Source organism: Triticum aestivum, chromosome 3B (genome assembly GCF_018294505.1).
Source record: "Triticum aestivum cultivar Chinese Spring chromosome 3B, IWGSC CS RefSeq v2.1, whole genome shotgun sequence".
Lineage (NCBI taxonomy): Eukaryota > Viridiplantae > Streptophyta > Magnoliopsida > Poales > Poaceae > Triticum > Triticum aestivum.
The window spans coordinates 432404681-432426359 of NC_057801.1; positions in this window are offsets into that span (position 1 = coordinate 432404681).

A 21679-nucleotide genomic window follows, 5' to 3' on the forward strand; every position below is an offset into this window, starting at 1 on the left:
CCGAGGGGGTCCGGAAGTCCACAAGTGGGTCCACCACGACCCAAGGGCTAGCATGGGCTGCGGGGAGGTACCCTGGCCTTATTGGGCAAGGCGCACCAAGTCATCAAAAGCCCATTTGGCTAGGGAAGGCAAAAAAGGAAGGAGTCCTAGTAGGAATAGGATTGGACTTGAAGTCCAAGTCCCCCCCCCCTTTAGCTGGACCCTAGGGCTTGGAGGGGCTGTTTTCCACGCCCCTCCACCTATATATAGAGGGGAGGGGTTCCCCAAGAGGACACACCAAGCCCTTGGCGCCCCTCTCTCTCCCGTTACTCCGTAGTTCCACCGCCTTGTCCCGGCGATGCTTAGCGGAACGATGTCGGTGCTCCACCACCGCCATCACCACCATGTCGTCATGCTGGTTCTGATCCCATCTACTTATCCTCTCTTGCTTGATGGATCAACAAGGAGGAGACGTCATCAAGCCGCACATGTGCTAAACTCGTAGGAGTCATCCGTTCGGCACTAGATTCGTTGGATTGTGATCGGATCACGAAGAATACGACTACATCAACCACATTGTTAAACGCTTCCGCTTACGGTCTGCGAGGGTACGTAGACACACTCTCCCCTCTCGTTGCTATCCATATCCATGGATAGATCTTGCGTGTGCGTAGAATTTTTTTTGTTTTCCAGGCAACTGTTCCCAACAGTGGCATCATGAGCCAAGTCTATGCGTAGATGATATTCACGTGTAGAACACAAGAGTTGTGGGCGGTGATAGTCATACTTCTTAGCACCAATGTCTTATTTTGATTCAGCGGTATTGTGGGATGAAGCGGCCTGGACCAACCTTGCATGATCACGCACATGAGACCGGTTCCACCGACTGACATGCAACTAGTTTTGCATAAAGGTGGCTGGCGGGTGTCTGTTTCTCCTACTTTAGTTTAATCGAATTTGACCATGGCCGGTCCTTGAAGAAGGTTAAAATAGCAAAATTGATGGAACACCGTTGTGGTTTTTGCGTAGGTAAGAATGGTTCTTGCTAGAAGCATGTAGCAGCCACGTAAAACTTGCAACGACAAAGTAGATGACGTCTAACTTGTTTTTGCAGGGCATGTTGTGATGTGATATGGTCAAGATATGATGTGATATATGTTGGTGTAGGAGATGATCATGTTTTGCAATATCGACAACCGGCAGGAGCCTTAGGGTTGTCTCTTTATTGTATGAAGTGCAAGCGCCATGTAATTGCTTTACTTTATCACTATGCGTTCGCGATAGTTGTAGAAGCAATAGTTGGCGTGACGACCTCGACGCAACGACGCGACGATGGAGATCAAGGTGTCAAGCCGGTGGCGATGGAGATCATGGTGTTGCTTTGGAAATGGAGATTGATACGTCCATTTTGCATCATGCTTTTATATCGATATTTATTGCATTATGGGCTGTTATTACACATTATGTCACAATACTTATACATTTTCTCTCTTATTTTATAACGTTTACACGAAGAGGGAGAATGCCGGCAACTAGAATTCTGGGCTGGAAAAGGAGAAAATATTAGAGACCTATTATGCACAACTCCAAAAGTCCTGAAACTCCACGAAAGTCAGTTTTGGAATATATTAAAAATATTGGGCGAAGAAAGCACCAGAGGGGGGCAACCCACCAGCCACGAGGGTGGAGGGTGCGCCCTGCCCCTTGGGAGCGCCCCCTGCCTCGTGGGCCACCTGGCAGGCCCCCGACATCCATGTTCTGTTATATGGTGTCTTGCCTGGAAAAAATCATAAGGAAGCTTTTGGGACGAAGCGTCACCGTCTCGAGGCAGAACTTGGGCAAGACCAATCTAGGGCTCCAACGGAGCTGTTCTGCCGGGGAAACATCCCTCCAGGAGGGGGAAATTGTGGCCATCATCATCACCATCGATCCTCTCATCGAGAGGGGGTCAATCTCCATCAACATATTCACCAGCACCATCTCCACTCAAACCCTAGTTCATCTTGTGTATCCTATCTTTGTCTCAAAACCTTAGATTGGTACATGTGGGTTGCTAGTAGTGTTGATTAGTCCTTGTAGTTGATGCTAGTTGGTTTATTCGGTGGAAGATCATATGTTCAGATCCTTAATGTATATTAATACCCCTCCAATTATGAACATAAATATGATTTGTGATAGTTACGTTTCTTCCTGAGGACATGGGAGAAGTCTTGTTATAAGTAATCATGTGAATTTGGTATTCGTTCGATATTTTGATGAGATGTATGTTGTCTCTCCTCTAGTGGTGTTATGTGAACGTCGACTACATGACACTTCACCATGATTTGGGCCTAGGGGAAGGCATTGGGAAGTAATAAGAAGATGATGGGTTGCTAGAGTGACAGAACCTTAAACCCTAGTTTATGTGTTGCTTCGTAAGGGGCTAATTTGGATCCATATGTTTCATGCTATGGTTAGGTTTACCTTAATTCTTATTTCGTAGTTGCGGATGCTTGCGAGAGGAGTTAATCATAAGTGGGATGTTTTCCAAGGAAGGGTAATATCCAAGCACTAGTCCACCCACATATCAAATTATCAAAGTAACGAACGCGAATCATATGAGCATGATGAAAACTAGCTTGATAGAAATTCCCATGTGTCCTCGGGAGCGCTTTTCTTTATATAAGAGTTTGTCCAGGCTTGTCCTTTGCTACAAAAAGGATTGCGCCACCTTGCTGCACCTTAGTTACTTTTGTTACTTGTTACCCGTTACGAATTACTATATCACAGAACTATCTGTTACCGATAATTTCGGTGCTTGCAGAGCATATCTTACTGAAAACCGGTTGTCATTTCCTTCTGCTCCTTGTTGGGTTCAATACTCTTACTTATGAAAAGGACTACGATAGATACCTTATACTTGTGGGTCATCAAGACTCTTTTCGGGCGTCGTTGCTGGGGAGTGAAGCGCCTTTGGTAGGTGGAATTTGGTAAGGAAACATTTATATAGTGTGCTGAAATTTACTGGCACTTGTTACTATGGAAAATAATCCTTTGAGGGGCTTGTTCGTGGTATCTTCACCCAGAACAGAAGTGCAAAGAGTTTATCCTCAACCTACTGAAAATATGTGCTACGTCTTGAGCTTGCGTTGGTTTTCCTTGAAGAGGAAATGGTGATGCAGCAATAGTAGCGTAAGTATTTCCCTCAGTTTTTGAGAACCAAGGTATCAATCCAGTAGGAGGCTCCTCAAAAGTCCCACGCACCTACACAAACAAACAAAAAACTCGCAACCAACGCAATAAAGGGGTTGTCAATCCCTTCACGACCACTTGCGAAAGTGAGATCTGATAGAGATAATATGAATATATTTTTGGTATTTTATAATATAGATTGGAAAAGTAAAGATGCAAATAAAAGTAGATTGAAAGCTTATATGATAAAAGATAGACCCGGGGGCCATAGGTTTCACTAGTGGCTTCTCTCAAGATAGCATAAGTATTACGGTGGGTGAACAAATTACTGTCGAGCAATTGATAGAAAAGCGAATAATTATGAGATTATCTAGGCATGATCCTGTATATAGGCATCACGTCCGTGACAACTAGACCGACTCCTGCCTGCATCTACTACTATTACTCCACACATCGACCACTATCCAGCATGCATCTAGAGTATTAAGTTCATAAAGAACAGAGTAACGCATTAAGAAATATGACATGATGTAGAGGGATAAACTCATGCAATATGATATAAACCCCATCTTTTTATCCTCGATGGTAACAATACAATACGTGCCTTGCTGCCCCTGTTGTCACTGGGAAAGGACACCGCAAGATTGAACCCAAAGCTAAGCACTTCTCCCATTGCAAGAAAGATCAATCTAGTAGGTCAAACCAAACTGATAATTCAAAGAGACTTGCAAAGATAACTTACTCACACATAAAAGAATTCAGGGGAGATTCAAATATTTCTCATAGATAAACTTGATCATAAACCCACAATTCATCGGATCTCGACAAACACACCGCAAAAAGAGTTACATCGAATAGATCTCTAAGAAGATCAAGGAGAACATGGTATTGAGATCCAAAAAGAGAGAAGAAGCCATCTAGCTAATAATTATGGACCTGGAGGTCTGTGGTAAACTACTCACAACTCATCAGAGGGGCTATGGTGTTGATGTAGAAGCCCTCCATGGTCGATTCCCCCTCCGGTGGAGCGCTGGCAAAGGCTCCAAGATGGGATCTCGCGGATACAGAAGGTTACTGTGGTGGAAATAGTTTTTCGTGGTCGCCTTTGATGTTCTCGGGGTACGTGGGTATATATAGGAGGAAGAAGTAGGTTGGTGGACGCCCGAGGGGCCCACGAGATAGGGGGCGCGCCCAGTAGGGCGGCACACCTCCACCCTCGTGGCCGCCTCGGCTGCTTCTTAACTTGCACTCCAAGTCCTCTGGATCACGTTCGTTCCAAAAATCATGCTCCCGAAGGTTTCATTCCGTTCGATATTCCTTTTTCTTCAAAACACTGAAATAGGCAAAAAAACAGCAATACGGGTTGGGCCTCCGGTTAGTAGGTTAGTCCCAAACATGATATAAATGTGTAAAGTAAAGCCCATAAACATCCAAAACGGGTAATATAATATCATGGAATAATCAAAAATTATAGATACATTGGATACGTATCAAGCATCCCCAAGCTTAATTCCTGCTCGTCCTCGAGTAGGTAAATGATAAAAACAGAATTTTTGATGTGGAATGCTACCTAGCATAATCCTCAATGTAATTTTCTTTATTGTGGCATGAATGTTCAGATCCAAATGATTCAAAATAAAAGTTTATATTGACATAAGAAATATAATACTTCAAGCATACTAATCAAGGCAATCATGTCTTCTCTAAATAACATGGCTAAAGAAAGTTCATCCCTACAAACTCATATAGTTATGCTATGCTTCATTTTCGTCACACAAAAATGCTCCCAAATTATACACCCCCGATGACAAGCCAAGCAATTGTGTCGTACTTAAATAATCTCAGACTTTTTTCAACTTTCGCGCAATACATGAGCGTGAGCCATGGATATAGCACTATGGGTGGAATAGAATATGATAATGGGGATTGTGTGGAGAAGACAAAACAAGGATAAAGTCTCACATTGACGAGGATAATCAACGGGCTATGGAGATGCCCATCAATTAATGTCAACATGAGGAGTAGGGATTGCCATGCAACGGATGCACTAGAGCTATAAATGTATGAAAGCTCAACAAAAGAAACTAAGTGGGTGTGCATCCAACTTGCTTGCTCATGAATCCCTAGGGCATTTTGAGGAAGCCCATCGTAGAAATATACAAGCCAAGTTCTATAATGAAAAATTCCCACTAGTATATGAAAGTGAAAACATATGAGACTTGCTACATGAAGAACATGGTGCTACTTTGAAGCACAAGTGTGGAAAAAGAGATAGTAACATTGCCCCCTTTTTATTTATTTTTTCTTTTTTTCTTTTTTTGGCCTTCCTTTTTTTCATTTTGGCCTTTTTTTCTTTTATTTTTTTCTTTGGCCTTTCCTTTTTTTCTTTTTGGCCTTTCTTTTTTTATTTGGGGACAATGCTCTAATAATGATGATCATCATACTTTTATTGGTTTACAACTCATGAATTACAACTCAAAACTAGAACAAGCTATGACTCTATATGAATGCCTCCGGTGGTGTACCAGTATGGGCAATGAATCAAGAGTGACATGTATGAAAAATTATGCATGGTGGCTTTGCCACAAATACGATGTCAACTACATGATCATGCAAGGCAGTATGACAATGATAATGTATGTCATAAAAAACGGAACGGAACGGTGGAAAGTTGCATGGGAATATATCTCGGAATGGCTATGGAAATGCCATAATAGGTAGGTATGGTTGCTGTTTTGAGGAAGATATAAGGAGGTTTATGTGTGATAGAGCGTATCATATCACGGGGTTTGGATGCACTGGCGAAGTTTGCACCAACTCTCAAGGTGAGAAAAGGCAATGCACAGTACCGAAGAGGCTAGCAATGATGGAAGGGTAAGAGTGCGTCTAATCCATGGACTCAACATTAGTCAAAAGAACTCATATACTTATTGCAAAAATCTACAAGTCATCAAAAACCAAGCACTACGCGCATGCTCCTAGGGGGATAGATTGGTAGGAAAATACCATCGCTCGTCCCCGACCGCCACTCATAAGGATGCATAATCTAAGAACACCTCATGTTTCAAATTTGTTACACAAGTTTAACCATACGTGCATGCTATGGGACTTGCTAACTTCAACACAAGCATTCTTTAAATTCATAATCACCCAACTAGCATGACTTTAATATCACTGCCACCATATCTCAAAACAATTATCAAGTATCAAATTGATCATAGCATCCAATTCACTTCCTATGATAGTTTTTATTATACCCAACTTGGATGCCTACCATTCTAGGACCAATTTTATAAACATAGAAAATAAAAAAGACTCTCAAAATAATATAAGTGAAGCATGAGAGACCAACAATTTCTACAAAACTAAGCCACCGTCGTGCTCTAAAAGATATAAGTGAAGCACTAGAGCAAAAACTATCTAGCTCAAAAGATATAAGTGAAGCACATAGAGTATTCTAATAAATTCCAATCAAGTGGGCTTCTCTCGAAAGGTGTGTACAGCAAGGATTATTGTGGTAAACTAAAAAGCATATACTAATATCATACAAAATGCTCCAAGCAAAACACATATCATGTGGCGAATAAAAATATAGCTCCAAGTAAAGTTACCAATGAACGAAGACGAAAGAGGGGAAGCCTTCCTGGGGCATCCCCAAGCTTAGGCTTTTGGCTATCCTTGAATATCTTGGGGTGCCATGGGAATCCCCAAGCTTAGGCTCTTGCCACTCCTTATTCCATAGTCCATCAAATCTTTACCCAAAACTTGAAAACTTCACAACACAAAACTCAACAGGAAATCTCATAAGCTTTGTTAGTGAAAGAAAGCAAAACCACCACATAAGGTACTGTAATGAAATCATTCCTTATTTATATTGGTATTAAACCTACTGTATTCCAAGTTCTCTATGGTTCATACCACTTAATACTAGCCATAGATGCATTAAAATAAGCAAACAACACACGAAAAACAGAATTTGTCAAAAACAGAACAGTCTGTAGCAATCTATAACCCCTGAATACTTATGGAACTCTAAAACTCCTACCAAAATAGAAATTCCTGGGCAATTTGGCTATTGATCTACATCAAAAAGAATCAACGCAAAATCACGTTTCTGTGATTTAACAAAATTATTTTCGTGCATGGAAAGTTTCTGTTTTGCAGCAGAATCAAATTAACTATCACCATAGGTTATCCTACAGGTTCTATTTGGCACAAACACTAATTAAAACATAAAAACACATCTAAACCGAAGGTAGATGCAAGATTTATTACTAAACAGAAACAAAAACAAAAAACACAAATAAAATTGGGTTGCCTCCCAACTAGCGCTATCGTTTAACGCCCCTAGCTAGGCATAAAAGCGAGGATAGATTTAAGTAGTGCCATCTTTGGCACTCAATTCATAAGTAGCTCGCATGATAGATTCATAAGGTAATTTAACTTTCTTTCTTGGAAAGTGCTCCATGCCTTTCCTTAATGGAAATTGGAATCTAATATTCCCTTCCTTCATATCAATAATCGCACCAATCGTTCTCAGGAAAGGTCTACCAAGAATAATAGGGCAAGAAAGATTGCAATCTATATCAAGAACGATAAAATCTACGGGCACCAAATTTCTATTTGTAACAATGAGAACATCATTGATCCTTCCCATTGACTTTTTAATGGTGGAATCCGCAAGGTACAAATTTAAAGAGCAATCATCAAGATCATGGAAACCTAGAATATCACATAAAGTTTTCAGAATCGTGGAAACACTAGCACCCAAATCACATAAAGCATAAGACTCATGATCTTTAATTTTAATCTTTATAGTAGGTTCCCACTCATCATTAAGTTTTCTAGGTATAGAAACTTCCAAATTAAGTTTTTCAGCAAAAGATTGCATCAAGGCATCAACAATATGTTTGGTAAAAGCTTTAATTTGACTATAAGCATGAGGAGAATTCACAACGGATTGCAATAAGGAAATACAACCTTCTAAAGAACAATTATCATAATTAAATTCCTTAAAATCCAAGATAGTGGGTTTAATGCTATTTAAAGTCTTGACCTCTCCAATCCCACTTTTATCAAGTTTAGCATCAAGATCTAAAAACTCCGAATCATTGGGACGCCTTTTAACTAAAGTTGACTCATCTCCAGTCCCATTATTATTAAGATTCATATTGCAAAACAAAGATCTAATAGGGGAAACATCAATAACTTTAAGATCTTCATCATTATTTTCATGGAAACTAGAAGAACACGCCTTTACAAAGCAATCTTTCTTAGCACGCAATCTAGCGGTTCTTTCTTTGCACTCATCAATGGAAATTATCATAGCTTTGAGAGACTCATTGATATCATGCTTAGGAGGAGTAGATCTAAGTTTCAAAGAATCAACATCAAGCGATAGTCTATCAACGTTCTTAGCCAAATCATCAACTTTGAGCAATTTTTCTTCAAGCAAGGCATTAAAATACTTTTGAGAGATCATAAATTCTTTCACACTATTCTCAAAATCAGAGGGCATCTTATTAAAATTACCATAAGAATTATTGTAGGAATTTCCATAATTATTAGAGGAATTACTAGGGAACGGTCTAGGATTAAAATTTCCTCTATAATCATTGTTTCCGAAACTATTCCTACCAACAAAATTCACATCCATAGATTCATTATTATTATCAATCAAAGTAGACAAAGGCATATCATTAGGATCAATAGGAGCACTCTTAGTAGCAAACAATTTCATAAGTTCATCCATCTTTCCACTCAAAACATTAATTTCTTCTATAACATGCACTTTTTTACTAGTAGATCTTTTGGTGTGCCATTGAGAATAATTAGCCATAATGTTATCAAGGAGTTTAGTAGCTTCTCCTAAGGTTATTTCCATAAACGTGCCTCCCGCGGCCGAATCTAAAAGATTTCTAGAAGCAAAATTCAATTCGGCATAAATTTTTTGTATGATCATCCATAAATTCAAACCATGAGTAGGGCAATTGCGAATCATCAATTTCATTATTTCCCAAGATTAGGCAACATGCTCATGATCAAGTTGTTTAAAATTCATAATATGGTTCCTAAGAGTGATGATCTTAGCGGGAGGAAAATATTTAGAGATAAAAGCATCTTTGCACATGTTCCATGAATCAATACTATTCTTAGGCAAAGACGAAAACCAAACTTTAGCACGATCTCTAAGTGAAAAAGGAAATAACTTCAATTTAACAATATCATTATCCGTATCTTTCTTCTTTTGCATCTCACACAAATCAACAAAGTTGTTTAGATGGGTAGCCGCATCTTCACTAGGAAGGTAGGTGAATGGATCTTTCATAACAAGATTCAGCAAAGCAGTATTGATTTCACAAGACTCAACATCATTAAGAGGAGCAATCGGAGTACTAAGGAAATCATTATTATTGGTATTGGAGAAATCACACAATTTGGTATTATCTTGCGCCATATCGACAAGTAATCCAATACACAAGCAAACAGAAAAAGGCAAGCAAAAAAAGAGAGAGGAGATTGGGAAAGAGAGGGCGAACAAAACGACAAGGGTGAAGTGGGGGAGAGGAAAATGAGAGGAAAATGGCAAATAATGTAAATGCGAGGGAGATGAGTTTGTGATGGGTACTTGGTATGTCTTGACTTGAGCGAAGACCTCCCCGGCAACGGCGCCAGAAATCCTTCTTGCTACGTCTTGAGCTTGTGTTGGTTTTCCTTGAAGAGGAAACGGTGATGCAGCAATAGTAGCGTAAGTATTTCCCTCAGTTTTTGAGAACCAAGGTATTAATCCAGTAGGAGGCTCCTCAAAAGCCCCACGCACCTACACAAACAAACAAACAACTCGCATCCAAGGCAATAAAGGGGTTGTCGATCCCTTCACGGCCACTTGCGAAAGTGAGATCTGATAGAGATAATATGATAAGATAAATATATTTTTGGTATTTTATAATGTAGATTGGAAAAGTAAAGATGCAAATAAAAGTAGATTGAAAGCTTATATGATAAAAGATAGACCCGGGGGCCATAGGTTTCACTAGTGACTTCTCTCAAGATTGCATAAGTATTACGGTGGGTGAACAAATTACTGTCGAGCAATTGATAGAAAAGCAAATAATTATGAGATTATCTAGGCATGATCATGTATATAGGCATCACATCCGTGACAAGTAGACCGACTCCTGCCAGCATCTACTACTATTACTCCACACATCGACCGCTATCCAGCATGCATCTAGAGTATTAAGTTCATAAAGAACAGAGTAACGCATTAAGAAAGATGACATGATGTAGAGGTATAAACTCATGCAATATGATATAAACCCCATCTTTTTATCCTCGATGGCAACAATACAATGCGTGCCTTGCTGCCCCTGCTGTCACTGGGAAAGGACACTGCAAGATTGAACCCAAAGCTAAGCACTTCTCCCATTGCAAGAAAGATCAATCTAGTAGGCCAAACCAAACTGATAATTCGAAGAGACTTGCAAAGATAACTTAATCACACATAAAAGAATTCAGAGGAGATTCAAATATTTCTCATAGATAAATTTGATCATAAACCCACAATTCATCGGATCTCGACAAACACACCGCATAAAGAGTTACATTGAATAGATCTCCAAGAAGATCGAGGAGAACATGGTATTGAGATCCAAAAAGAGAGAAGAAGCCATCTAGCTAATAACTATGGACCCGAAGGTCTGTGGTAAACTACTCACAACTCATCGGAGGGGCTATGGTGTTGATGTAGAAGCCCTCGATGGTCGATTCCCCCTCCGGCGGAGCACCGTCGAAGGCTCCAAGATGGGATCTCGCGGATACAGAAGGTTACGGTGGTGGAAATAGTTTTTCATGATCGCCTTTGATGTTCTCGGGGTACGTGGGTATATATAGGAGGAAGAAGTAGGTCGGTGGACGCCCGAGGGGCCCACAAGATAGGGGGCGCACCTAGTAGGGGGGGCGCGCCCTCCACCCTCATGGCCGCCTCGGCTGCTTCTTGACTTGCACTCCAAGTCCTCTAGATCACGTTCGTTCCAAAAATCACGCTCCCGAAGGTTTCATTCCGTTTGGACTCCGTTTGATATTCCTTTTCTTCGAAACACTGAAATAGGCAAAGAAACAGCAATACGGGTTGGGCCTCCAGTTAGTAGGTTAGTCCCAAAAATGATATAAATGTATAAAGTAAAGCCCATAAACATCCAAAATGGGTAATATAATAGCATGGAACAATCAAAAATTATAGATATGTTGGAGACGTATTAGTATGATAGAGAAACTGCTAGCTAATCCCTATATAGGAGATGGAACATTACATCCTGATATGCACCTAATCTTTGTTGATGAAGTTTGTGGATTATTTAAGCTTGCAGGTATGCTCGAGGATGTTGTCAGGAAGAAGGTCTTCCCTTTATCTTTTAAGGGAAAGGCATTGACATGGTTTAGGCTATGTGATGATATTTTATCATGGAACTATAGCCGATTGAAATTGTAATTTCATCAGAAGTTCTATCCTATGCATCTGGTTCATCATGATCATAATATATATATATATAATTTTTGGCCTTGTTAAGGAAAAAGTATCGCTCAAGCTTGGTTGAGGCTTAAGTCAATGTTATATTCATGCCCCAATCATGAGCTCTCAAGAGAAATTATTATTCAAAAAATTTATGCTTGACTTTCTCATAATGATCGATCCATGCTCGATACTTCTTGTACTGGTTCTTTTATGATGAAAACTACTGAATTCAAATGGGATTTATTGAAAAGAATTAAACGCAACTCTGAAGATTGGGAACTCGACAAAGGCAAAGAGTCGGGTATAACCCTTAAGTTTGATGTGCTAAATCTTTTATGGATACCGATGCTTTTCATGAATTTAGCACTAAATATGACCTTGACTCTAAGATAGTAGCTTCTTTCTGTGAATCTTTTGCTACTCATGTTGATCTCCCTAAGGAGAAGTGGTTTAAATATCATCCTCCCATTGAAGTAAAAGTAGTAGAACCTATTAAAGTTGAAGAAAAAACTATTACTTATAGTGTTGATCCTATTGTTCCTACCGCTTATATTGAGAAACCACCTTTCCCTGTTAGAATAAAGGATCATGCTAAAGCTTCAATTGTGGTTCGTAAGAGTAATACTAGAACACCTACACCCCCTGAAAAAATTAAAGTTGAACCTAGTATTGCTATGGTTAAAGATCTCTTGGTCGATAATATTGATGGCATGTTATTTATTTCTGTGATGAAGCTGCTAGAATTGCTAGACTCGATACTAAAAATAAACATAGACCTGTTGTGGGCATGCATGTTGTTTCTGTTAAAATAGGAGATCATATTTATCATGGCTTATGTGATATGGGTGCTAGTGTGAGCGCAATACCTCATTCCTTATACAGAGAAATTATGCATGATATTGCACCTGCTGAGATAGAAGGTATTGATGTTACTATTAAGCTTGCCAATAGAGATACTATTCCACCAATTGGGATTGTTAGAGATGTTGAAGTCTTGTGTGGAAAAATTAAATATCCTACAGATTTTGTTGTTCTTGGTTCCCCACAAGATGACTTTTGTCCCATTATATTTGGTAGGCCCTTCTTGAATACTGTTAATGCTAAGATAGACTGTGAAAAGGATATTGTTACTATTGGTTTAGGGATATGTCCCATGATTTTAACTTTAATAAATTTCATAGACAACCCCATGATAAAGAATTTCCTAGTAAAGATGAAATTATTGTCTTGCTTCTATTTCCGTGCCTCCTAATGATCCTTTAGAGCAATATTTGCTAGACCATGAAAGTGATATGTTTATGAATGAAAGAAGGGAAATAGATGAAGTATTCTTTAAACAAGGACCTATTTTGAAACACAACTTGCCTTTTGAAATCCTAGGGGATCCTCCTCCACCCAAGGGTGATCCCGTGTTTGAGCTTAAACCATTACCTGATACTCTTAAATATGCTTATCTTGATGAAAAGAAGATATATCCTGTTATTATTAGTGCTAACCTTTCAGAGCATGAAGAAGAGAAATTATTGAAAACTCTGAAGAAGCACTGTGATGCTATTGGATATACTCTTGATGATCTTAAGGGCATTAGTCCCACTCTATGCCAGCACAAAATAAAATTGGAGAAAGATGCTAAACTAGTTGTTGATCATCAACGACGGTTAAATCCTAAGATGAAAGAAGTGGTAAGAAATGAAATATTAAAGCTTCTAGAGGCAGGTATAATTTATCCTGTCGCTGATAGTCAGTGGGTAAGTCTTGTCCATTGTGTCCCTAAGAAGGGAGGTATTACTATTGTTCCTAATGATAAGGATGAATTGATCCCACAAAGAATTGTTACAGTTTATAGAATGGTAATTGATTTCTGCAAATTAAATAAAGCTACTAGAAAAGATCATTACCCTCTACCTTTTATTGATCAAATGCTAGAAACATTATCCAAACATACACATTTTTGCTTTCTAGATGGTTATTCTGGTTTCTCTCAAATACCTGTGTCACAAGAGGATCAGGAAAAGACCACTTTTAGTTGCCCTTTCGGTACTTTTGCTTATAGACGTATGCCTTTTGGTCTATGTAATGCACCTACTACCTTTCAAAGATGTATGACTGCTATATTCTCTGACTTTTGTGAAAAGATTGTTGAGGTTTTCATGGATGATTTCTCCGTTTATGGAACTTCTTTCGATGATTGCTTAAGCAACCTTGATCGAGTTTTGCAGAGATGCGAAGAAACTAATCTTGTCTTGAATTGGGAGAAGTGCCACTTTATGGTTAATTAAGGTACTACCTTGGGGCATAAAATTTCTGAAAGAGGTATTGAAGTTGATAAAGCTAAAGTAGATGCTATTGAAAAGATGTCGTGTCCTAAAGATATCAAAGGTATAAGAAGTTTCCTTGGTCATGCTGGTTCTATAGGAGGTTTATTAAAGACTTCTCTAAAATTTCTAGGCCTCTAACTAATATCTTGCAAAAAGATGTTCCTTTTGTCTTTGATGATGATTGTGTATAAGCATCCGAAATACTTAAGAAAGCCTTGATTTCTGCACCTATTGTTTAGCCACCTGATTGGAATTTACCCTTTGAAATTATGTGTGATGCTAGTGATTATACTGTAGGTGATGTTGTAGGGCAAATAGTTGATAAGAAATTAAATGTTATCCAATATGCTAGTAAAACTCTAGACAGTGCCCAGAGAAATTATGCTACTACTGAAAAAGAATTTTTAGCAGTCGTATTTACTTGTGATAAGTTCAGACCATATATTGTTGATTCCAAAGTAACTGTTCACACTGGTCATGCTGCTATTAAATATCTTATGGAAAAGAAAGATGATAAACCTAGACTTATTATATGGGATCTCTTGCTACAAGAATTTGATTTGCATATTATTGATAGAAAGGGAGCTGAGAAGCCCGTTGCAGACAACTTGTCTAGGTTAGAGAATGTTCTTGATGACCCACTACCTATTGATGATAGCTTTCTTGATGAACAATTAGCTATCATAAATGCTTCTCGTACTAATCATGGTATGCTGATTATGCTAATTACATTGTTGTTAAATTTATACCACCTAATTTCACATACTAGCAAAATAAAAAGTTCTTCTATGATTTAAGACATTACTTTTGGGATGACCCACACCTTTATAAATAAGGAGTAGATGGTGTTATTAGACATTGTGTACCTGAGCATGAACGGGAACAGATCCTACGCAAGTGTAACTTCGAGGCTTACGGAGGACACCATGCTAGAGATAGAACTGCACATAAGGTATTGCAATCCATTTTTATTGGCCTACTCTTTTTAGAGATGCCCGTAAGTTTGTATTATCTTGTGATGAATGTCAAAGAATTGGTAATATTAGTAGACTTCAAGAAATGCATGTGAACTATTCACTTGTTATTGAACCATTTGATGTTTGGGGCTTTGATTATACGGGACCTTTTCCTTTCTCTAATGGGTATAAACATATTTTAGTTGTTGTTGATTATGTTACTAAGTGGGTAGAAGCTATTCCAACTAGTAGTGTTGATCATAACACTTCTATTAAGATGCTTAAAGAAGTTATTTTTTGAAGGTTTAGAGTCCCTAGATACTTAATGACTGATGGTGGTTCACATTTTATTCATGGCCCTTTTTGTAAAATGTTTGCTAAGTATGATGTTAATCATAGAATTGAATCTCCATACCACCCTCGGTCAGTGGTCAAGTAGAATTAAGTAATAGAGAAATTAAATTGATCTTGCAAAAGACTGATAATAGATCTAGAAAGAATTGGTCCAAGAAACTTGATGATGCATTTTGGGCCTATACAACTTCATATAAAAATCCTATGGGTATGTCTCCGTACAAAATGGTTTATGGAAAAGCATGTCACTTACCTCTCAAACTAGAACATAAGGCATATTGCGCCATTAAAGAGCTCAATTATGATTTCAAACTTGCCGGTGAGAAGAGGCTATTTGACATTAGCTCACTTGATGAATGGAGAACTCAGGCCTATGAGAATGCCAAATTGTTTAAAAAAAAGTTAAAAGATGGCATGACGAAAGGATACAAAAGCGTGAGTTTAATGTAGGTGATTATGTTTTGCTATACAACTCTCGTTTAAGATTTTTTTGCAGGAAAACTTCTCTCTAAATGGGAAGGTCCTTACATTATCGAGGAGGTCTATTGTTCCGGTGCCATCAATCAACAACGCTGAAGGCACAAATCCTAAGGTGGTAAACGGTCAAAGAATCAAAACATTATATCTCAGGTAATCCCATAAATGTTGAAACCAATGTTATTGACACCATAACCTACATAAGGGACACTTTTTAGAATGTTTCAGACTCAGAAAAGGAATAGGTATGTGGTACGGTAAGTAAACCCACTCCAAAACTGCTCAAATAGCAATTTTTCTCCGTTTTGGAGTATTAAAAAAATTAGGAAAATTATAAGTAGTCCAAAAGAGACACGAGGCATCCACGAGGGTGGAGGGCGCGCCCCCTGCCTCATGGCCACCTCGTGTGCCCTCCGGACTCTGTTTTCTTGCACGATACTTCTTATTATCGGTAAAAATTCATTATATAATCTCCCGAAGGTTTTGACCACCTTACCACGACAAAATCTCTTGTTTTCGTTCTAAGCTGTTTTCTACCAGAGTTTTTCAAGGTCAGGCATCATGTCGTCCCCCTCCTCCAACAACGTGGGCAACGATGCCTGGATAATGAAGATAGAGGCGAATCGAGAAGAACTCGGGGAAATCAAGTAAGGTGACAAGATCAAGAAAGTCACGGAAGAACAAGTCCCGACGGGAGAAGAAGAAGACGTCCTTCAACCTTACTACAATCATCTCACCTCTACTGAAATTGAAGCTTTCAAGATAATTGAAATAGTTCGCATACAAAACAAGTATCTCATGCTTGAAAATATTTTGTTGCAAGAGCATATCACCGCACTCAAGAGCATTATTCGCAAGTTGGAGCATCTACTACGCTTGATGTGCGACACTACGTCATCAACAACTCCATCATCACCAGCTCTGAAGAAAGAATCATAAATATATGGGTATGGGCACTCCCCTCGGCAACTACCAAGCTTGGGGTAGGTGCCCCGGTATCGTATCACCATCACACTTCTATCTATAACGTTTTTCTTAGTTTGACCCTTTTGGTTATATCTTGATCTAGTAAAATAAAGTTTTAGTATGATCTAGCTTTGAGTCTTGTTTTGATCTCTATCTATGTAATCGAATATGTGAGTTATATACAATACATATTAGTTTTGAGTTCAGGGCTTTGCTATCCTGGTATGATCTTGAGAGAATAAAAGAAATAAAAAGATCATATTGATCTTATGGAGAGTAATGACTTCACATATAAAGAGTATGATGAATAAAAGTTGTTGAGAGTTGACAAACATAGTTTTGGTCATCATTGCAATTAATAGGAAGTAATAAAGAAAGAGAGGTTTTCACATATAAATATACTATCTTGGACATCTTTTGTGATTGTGAGCACCCATTAAAATATGACATGCTAAAAAGTTGATGTTGGACAAGGAAGACAACGTAATGGGTTATGTTTTCCTATATCCGAACAACTTATATTGTCATGCATCATCCAACATGTTGAGCTTGCCTTTCCCCCTCATGCTAGCCAAATTCTTTGCACCAAGTAGAGATACTACTTGTGCTTCCAAACATCCTTAAACCTAGTTTTGCCATGAGAGTCCACCATACCTACTTATGGATTGAGTAAGATCCTTCAAGTAAGTTCTCATCGGTGCAAGCAATAAAAATTGCTCTCTAAATATATATGACCTATTAATGTGAAGAAAATAAGCTTTATACGAGCTTGTGATGGGGAAGAAATAAAAGCGATGAACTGCATAATAAAGGTCCTTATCACAAGTGGCAACATAAGGTGATGTTCTTTTGCATTATGATTTTGTGCATCCAACCACAAAAGCGCATGACAACCTCTGCTTCCCTCTGCGAAGGGTCTATCTTTTATTTTCACCTTCTACCTTATACAAGAGTCATGGTGATCTTCACCTTTCCTTTTTACACTTTATCCCTAGGCAAGCACTATGTGTTGGAAAGATACATACATACATACATACATACATACATACATATATATATACATACATACATATATATATATAGAGAGAGAGAGAGAGAAACTCTATTAATGACCCTGGGTGAAGAATAAGTAATTCTTCACCCTGGTCGATCCATGGACCTAATGGTTACCTTTATCAGATTGAACCATGTCTCCTTGCTGACCCTTCCGTAAACTTTTTGCCCTCGCCGTAATTTTACATCGGCCTCGCAACGTTAACCTTTTATTTTCCTTTTATTTAAAGTAGAAAAATGCACACGGTTAGCTAGTCATGGGATGTGGTAGGAAAAAAACTGGTCGTGGGGATTACGAGCCTAGCGTCGCGAGCAGTTCCAGATTTGATGGAAGATACTACGGGGTGAGCGGCGGCTGGCGGGCTCGACGGTGCGGTGGTCGACGGGCATCCGGGGAGTCGTCCTGAGTCGTGGCTGTTCTTGGTGTCAGGCGACACTGCAGTCGGAGGTCGCCAGCGGCTCTTTCGGGGAAGCATGGTGTGCGGCAATGGCAGCTAGCCTCGGCGTCGCTGTGTCGGGCGGCATTAGGGTGGGTTGTCGCGGGTAGGCAAAGCAGATGCTAGTGGCAGTCTAGGCCTAATCCTCCACGGCTGGCTCGACCCTCGCCCGGTACATACAGATTACGTCTCTTCCATCCTCAATCTCTCTTTTTCTTCATTTTCTTGGGTTCCTTATTCTCTTATATTTGTGACTACTATATCACGGGTGCTCGTTTTGGCACTCAGTTGCTCCCCATTTTCTACTGCAATAATAATGTAGATAAATGAGTTGTTTTTTGTCGGTAAACCCGTTACCCGTGTGTTCATAGTGTCCCTCTTATGACTACTAGGTAGATTGAAGTTATTCTAGTAGTAGTTTTGGATCGACATTTGCAGGCGTAGGCTAAATATATCAGTAAATTGTCATTCTCTTGAGATTGTCAACGATTTTCTTATCTCAGTTGTTGTACCATGATGCAATTCATATTCCCATCGTTGCGGTGTGAGTGGTCATGGCGGTGCTGCCTCCCTTGCTACGGTAGCAGCGACGGCATTGTCTGCGGGTTTGGGTTTATTTTGGTTGGGTGTGTGCAGACGGGGAGCGCACTAGAGGAGGTGATCAACCCCATTTCTAGTGCTTTTAGTTATAATCAATTTCCACTTCATTTTGCTTTGTCTCGTTCTTCCCAAATTGCTAAATTGGTGTTCAAAGTTCAGTTCTTGCATAAGCTGTAGATTGGAGATATCAGGAGACTGAACACGTCCTGCTTGAAGAGGTAATTCAAATTTTAAAGTATATTGTTGGCATTTGTGCATGTCACTCTGTAATTGTTGTTTCTTTGGAATACACCCATTCTTGTTTATTTTGTATCTCCAAGTAGTTTGGTTGGATGTTTTTTTACACTAGGAAGTTCTTAGTTATTGCTGTTCCGGTCCATGCTGAAATAGAAAAGTGTTTATGTAGAACTTATGTGCTCTTTGATATGGAACAACTTGTTGGAAATATGCCCTAGAGGCAATAATAAAAGGATTATTATTATATTTCCTTGTTCATGATAATTGTCTTTTATTCATGCTATAATTGTATTATCCGGAAATCGTAATACACGTGTGAATACTTAGACCAAATACGTCCCTAGTAAGCCTCTAGTTGACTAGCTCGTTGGTCAACAGATAGTCATGGTTTCCTGACTATGGACATTAGATGTCGTTGACAACGGGATCACATCATTAGGAGAATGATGTGATGGACAAGACCCAATCCTAAGCATAGCACAAGATCGTGTAGTTCGTTTTGCTAGAGCTTTTCCAATGTCAAGTATCTCTTCCTTAGACCATGAGATCGTGTAACTCCCGGATACCGTAGGAGTGCTTTGGGTGTACCAAACGTCACAACGTAACTGGGTCACTATAAAGGTGCACTACAGGTATCTCCGAAAGTGTCTGTTGGGTTGACACAGATCGAGACTGGGATTTGTCACTCCGTATGACGGAGAGGTATCTCTGGGCCCACTCGGTAATGCATCATCATAATGAGCTCAAAGTGACCAAGTGTTTGGTCACGGGATCATGCATTACGGTACGAGTAAAGTGACTTGCCGGTAACGAGACTGAACGAGGTATTGGGATACCGACGATCGAGTCTCGGGCATGTAACGTACCGATTGACAAAGGGAATTGTATACGGGGTTGATTGAATCCTCGACATCGTGGTTCATCCGATGAGATCATCGAGGAGCATGTGGGAGCCAACATGGGTATCTAGATCCCGCTGTTGGTTATTGACCGGAGAGCCATCTCGGTCATGTCTGCATGTCTCCCGAACCCGTAGGGTCTACACACTTAAGGTTCGGTGACGCTAGGGTTATTAGGAAGACTTGTATGTGATTACCAAATGTTGTTCGGAGTCCCGGATGATATCCCGGACGTCACGAGGAGTTCCGGAATGGTCCGGAGGTGAAGATTTATATATGGGAAGTTGTCATACGGACACCGGAAAGTTTCGGGGGCATATCGGTATTGTACCGGGGCCACCGGAGGGGTTCCGGGGGTCCACCGGGAGGGGCCACCCCTCTCGGTGGGCCTCATGGGCTGCAAGGGGCAGGGAACCAGCCCCTGGAGGGCTGGGCGCCCCCCCCCTTGGGCCCATGCGCCTAGGGTTGGGGGGAACCCTAGTGGGGGCGCCCCCCTTGCTTGGGGGGCAAGCCCCCCTCCCTGCCCCCCCCCCTCTAGATCTCATCTAGAGGGGGCCGGCCCCCTTCCCCCTTCCCCTATAAATAGGGGGGCGAGGGGAGGGCTGAACACCTGATCCAAGGCGCAGCCCCTCCCCTCCCCAACACCTCTCCTCCTCCGTTGAGTTCTTGGCGAAGCCCTGTCGGAGTACTGCCTCTCCACCATCATCACGCCGTCGTGCTGCTGCTGGAGCCTTCTTCCTCAACCTCTCCTTCCCCCTTGCTGGATCAAGCAGGAGGAGACGTCGTCCGCTCCGTACGTGTGTTGAACGCGGAGGTGTTGTCCGTTCAGCACTTGGTCATCGGTGATTTGGATCACGGCGAGTACGACTCCATCATCCCCGTTCCCTTGAACGCTTCCGCGCGCGATCTACAAGTGGTATGTAGATGCTTCCCTCTCCTATCACTCGTTTCTTAGATGAACTCATAGATGGATCTTGGTGAAACCGTAGGAAATTTTTTTATTTTCTGCAACGTTCCCCAACAGTGGCATCATGAGCTAGGTCTATGCGTAGTTCTCTATTGCACGAGTAGAACACAATTTTGTTGTGGGCGTAGATATTGTCAACTTGCTTGCCGCTACTAGTCTTTTCTTGCTTAAGCGGTATTGTGGGATGAAGCGGCCCGGACCGACCTTACATGTACGCTTACGTGAGACAGGTTCCACCGACTGACATGCACTAGTTGCATAAGGTGGCTAGCGGGTGTCTGTCTCTCCCACTTTAGTTGGAGCGGATTCGACGAAAAGGGTCCTTATGAAGGGTAAATAGAAGTTGACAATATCACGTTGTGGTTATTCGTAGGTAAGAAAACGTTCTTGCTAGAATCCAATTGCAGCCACGTAAAAGATGCAACAACAATTAGAGGACGTCTAACTTGTTTTTGCAGCAATTGTCATGTGATGTGATATGGCCAGAAGTTGTGATGAATGATGAATCTATTTGAGGCAAATGATATGGAGTTGGAAAGCTTGTGAAAATGCGCTACTTTTTCATGTTAAAAGTGTTTTCTATTTTGGAACGGTTTTAAAGTAATTTAGAAAACGGTACAAGTTCCACCGAGTCCGTTTTTTTGAACTAATGTTTTAACCGTACGTCCGAATGCAATAAATGATACAGCATTCGAAATCTTGAGCAAATGCGAAACTCTTTTGTATATATTGTTTCTCCTAATTCCTCAC